We start from the raw sequence: 4,951 nt of genomic DNA, 5'->3' as shown, positions 1-4,951 counted from the left end.
TATACGTGGGAGGTGCACTTTCTTAGGTGGTATTTTAAGGTTTTGAATGTTGAATTGGAAAGAGTGGAGAATGGTAAATTCTATTTCACAGATGGTGAGCTTTAGGGAAGCCAAGGTGACTCAGAGGTAAAGAATCCCCCTGCAATGAAGGAGATGAAAGAGACATGGGTTTGATCCCTGGGTCGGGTAGATCCCCTGGAGGAGGAAATGGCTGCCCACTCTAGTATTCTTGACTGAAGAATCTCATGGACAGAGGAGCCTGTCAGGCTACAGTCCATGGGGTTGCAAGAGAGTCGGACATGACTGAGCACATGTGCATGAGTTTTAGGGATCTGTGGGATATCCAAGGACACGGACTCCAGCCCTCCAGGCTCCTCTGTCCGTGGAATTCTCCAGGCAAGAATATAGGAGTGGATAGCCATTCCCTTCTCCAGGGGATCTTCCTCACCCAGGGATCAAACCCAGGTCTCCTGCATGGCAGGCAGATTCTTTATGGCCTGAGCCACCCTGAGTTGGGGATATCTAGCAAACAGTCAAACATGAACCTGATGTTTGAACTGGTGGGCAGGGTTTGAGATCTACACAAACGTATTTAGGAGTTAAATGGTAAATCTCCACAAGGGGAATATACAAAATAACAAAGTTGATGGGTGATTCACAGACAAGCCATAAGAAATACCAAGGTTTTAACTGCAGGCAGGAAAGCCAGGGAGATTAAGAAGGAGTGGTTAAAAAAAAAATAAAAATGAAAAGTGGAAGAGAACAAGAGGAAATTATACCACAGACACCAAGGGGACAGATATATAATAACAAGCAGGTGGCAAGTTGAAGTTCAGTAAAGCAAAGACTTAAAAAGGGCCCACTGGCTTCAGCCTTGTACAGGCAAATTTTCTAGTCATTTTAGTGGAGTGTGGGGTTGAGGGAGAATGAGAGCATGAGGATAATAAAGAATTGAGTAGTTATTAAGTTTGGAGAAATAGAGAAATGGAATTCCAGACCAGTTTTCCAAGGAGCTGAGTAAAGGTAGGTTAGGGCCAACCCTAAGGACCATCTGGGCCCCTGGTATCTCAGATAATAAAGAGTCTGCCTGCAATGCAGGAGACCTGGGTTCAATCCCTGGATCAGGAAGACTCCCCTGGAGAAGGAAATAGCTACCTACTCCAGTATTCTTGCCTAGAAAAATCCAATGGACAGAGGAGCCTGGCAGGCTACAGTCCATGGGGTCCCAAAGAGTTGGATATGACTGAGTGACTTTCACATACTTGCATAAGGATGACCCAGGTCCAGGAAGCCTTAAATGGTAAAATAAGGAATATATTTGAAAAAATAAATAAATATATCTGGTCTTTGTCCCAGGCTCCTGGCAGGCTCCAAAAACCCTTGGTATTTCTTGAATGACAGGAGTGTCTTTGTTTTTCTTAAGGAGCTTTTGATCAACTTTTGATCATAGTTGTTTATGCTACTTGAGTGACTTAGGGTGGCGCTTTTAGTCCAGGGATGGGGCGGGTCCCTAGAAAGGCCGCATGGTTAGAGACTGGGATCTTTCAGCCCTGCCCACTGACCTACTGGAAAAGAGGATATCAATCAAACCAGTCCCTGATGCAGAAAATATGTTTGGGTTCCCTGTTGCCCAATGCATGAATCTCCAAAGAGTGGCCCATCCCCAGGCTGCCTCCTGCCTTTCAGGTCCATCCACAGCTGCCCTCACACTTGGCCATGCTGGTCTCCTTTGGATGCAAGGCCCTTTCAGGCCCTGTGCCTTAGCATAGTTGTCCATGCTGCCAGAATGCAACCGCCTCTCCATCTGAAGAACTTCTGGTCAACCCTGAAAACCTTATTTAAATGTCAGCCACTCACCAAAGTTGGCCTCACCTGCAGAGGGTGAGGTTCTGTCCTCTGTATTACCATCACATATTACTTGGTTGATACATCTGTTTATAGGTTTGTGTTCGTGTGCCCCGCTAGATCTGTGGTTCCTGGTGGTGCAATTGTTTCTGTATTCCATGACCTGGACATGCAGCATCTCTATTCAATTGCGGGCGTTTTAAAGGAGCAGGCTCTTCATCGCTGTCTCTGTCTTTCTTGGACTCTATCTGCCTCTCTCTCCACACACATATCCCCACTCCACTCAGAACCCCTTGCTTTTTCACATGCCACTTACCACCTAAAGCTCACATTTTCCTTGAAACCTCACACTTTAAGTGGTAAGCCAGTTTTGCGTCTTGCAGCTGCTACAGATTTCACTTATACTTTGTTGTTGTCTAGAAGGACTGCTCTTTAATCCTCACTTTGGTCCTTCACTGTAGAAACTTACAGTGACTAATTCTTTGACTAATTCTTCTTTGATCTCTTAGCTTTACTAGCCAGTCTTGCTAATATTGTTGTGTTTATAACCAAACTCATTATGTTTAAATTGACACACTCCTAAAAAGACGAGTTTTACCCAAGGGCAGAAAATATTCTACTTTACCAGTGGAATCCTTCTATCCCACATGCAGAAAGTAGGAAAGTTCCTTTTCATCATCTTGACTTAATTAGGTCAAGTTTGAGGTGCAAAGGAAGCAATTCTTGACTCCAAACTGATGGAAAACCCTCCAATCAAAAGTCTGATAACAACAGTTCTGGGACTGTGCTTCCACTGCAAGGGTCATGGGTTCCACCCCTGGTCAGGGAGCTAAAATACCATATGCCAAGCGGCAGCCAAAAAAAAAAAAAAGTCTAATGACAGTTCTATATTTTGCTTGGCCCCTCATCTACTGACTTGGAATGAAAACACTACTCCCTTTCTAGCAACAGTTGTGAGAATTAGCTGCTATAGGGGAAGAACAGAAGGGAAAGCACATTTTCAGGGTAAAATGCTGACTAGAATATACAGATAAAAGAAATTTTTTAAAATAAGAGAGGCCAAATAAGCCTCTTGAGAAGCATCTTCCTATTTCTAGCAAATTTTTAAACTTTGATTAATGGCTCTGGAGCTCAGCCCTTCACATATTTTTCAACAGAATAAACCTAAGTGAAGCAATTTTTCTTTGTCCAGAAAAAAGCTTCCAAAGTAAAATTATGTTAGCTATTTGAGTGTTACATATCAAGCGAAAATTCTATGTACTACTGTTTAGAAACTACACATTTCCCTTTACCTAATCAGCTATTCTGCAGGTTTTCCTTTTGCCCTCCTAACTTTATAAGTAAGTGTGCTACCTTAGACTTACTCTACAAATATTTCAGCTATCAAAAAAAAAAAAAGAAGAATATACTACATAGCTAAAATTAAATCAGTTTAAAATTCTTAGGAGCTGAAATTGTGGTTGCGGAAGTTAATGGACTAATCAAACCATAGTTTTAGATGATGTTTCTGCAATATTCTAATTACTGCAATCTGATTTTCCTTAGTAATTATGAAGGTCAAAACTGAAAGCCTGATTCAAAAAGGAAATTAAAAGTTAAGAATAAAAGACAAGGAAGACATTTTAATCCCCAACATATGTCATGATAAATTATTAAGTTGACCTTGTAAAGTTAAAGATTTTGCTGTAAATCACATTGGAGTTGACTACAAGGTATGCAACTGTTTTCCAAGTCTTGAAACAGCATAATTTCACTTAACTGTGCTATTTTTCTTTTTCCAGAAAGGAGATTCACTATACATTCAATAAACAAAATCACTTCTACACATGTTTTGATTTTTACAGCTTTGTAAGGCTTTCATTGGAGAAGGCAATGGCAACCCACTCCAGTACTCTTGCCTGGAAAATCCCATGGATGGCGGAGCCTGGCGGGCTGCTGTCTACGGGGTCACAGAGATTTGGACACAACTGAAGTGACTTAGCAGCAGCAGCAGCGAGGCTTTTATGTGTGTAAAAGCAGAAGTGGGGGGAGGGAAATATTCTTTGTAAGACCATATGTCCCAATTTGGTGACTCTAAAAATATGTTCCAGAAATATATAGGACAAGCACCAGCACTAGATGGACTAAGGGGCTACTTAGACTAATCATGGATTTTGGAAAGGGCTTCTCTGTTCTCACAAAATAGATTTTTAGCTATATTCTGATGCCTAAGATTCCATTAACAGGTTCTTACATCTTTAGTAAAAAATAGCATTAGAATTTGGAAATTTCTAGGATCTATAAGACTAATATTTATCTTTTTCAAAATTTCACTATGAAAAATGTAAAACATACAGAAAAATTGAGAGATAAATTTCTCCACTTAGAATTCAACAATCATTAACATTTTGCCATTTGATTTTATCTATATATGTGTATTTTTGAGACATAAAAGTAAGGTATAGACATTGGTGATATTTAAACCCTAAATACCTCAGCATAAATCTCCTAAAACCATAGCACTCTCCTGCATAATGACAATACCATTTTTTTAACCACTCTTTTCTTTTTAAAATATTTATTTATTTATTTGGCTTTAGTTGTGGCACATTGTATCTTTACTTGTGGCGTGTGGGATCTAGTTCCCTGACCAGGGATCAAACCCCAGGCCTCCTGTGCTGGGCACGCAGAGTCTTAGCCGTTGGACCACCAGGGAAGTCCCTCTGATCACTTTTTTTAGTTACATATCACTGGGGGCTTCCATGAGTATGTGCAATGCACAGGTTAAGAAACAAAATGTTTTTCTCTTGTTAATCTACCTTTTGTCAGAAACATTTACAGGACTCCATCTAGGAAACCTAAAATGAGTAGAAAGAAAACATTTTTTCCCTCTCTATCCCCCAAATTCTCTTTATTTATGTATATATTCTGTTCCAGGCTCCAAAAAAAGTCCACACATTACTGTGGGTTATGTCCTTTTATTAATAATCTCATATAGAACTCTATCCCCATCTTTTTGATGTTTTGTTTTTTCATAACGCTGGTATCTTGAAGACAGCAAACCAGAAGTCTTAGAGAATGTCTTATTCTCCGGATTTGTCTAGTTTTTTTTTTTCATGTGTCATCT

This window comes from Bos indicus, chromosome 12 (genome assembly GCF_029378745.1).
Source record: "Bos indicus isolate NIAB-ARS_2022 breed Sahiwal x Tharparkar chromosome 12, NIAB-ARS_B.indTharparkar_mat_pri_1.0, whole genome shotgun sequence".
NCBI lineage: Eukaryota > Metazoa > Chordata > Mammalia > Artiodactyla > Bovidae > Bos > Bos indicus.
Note: the sequence above shows the minus strand (reverse complement) of the source record.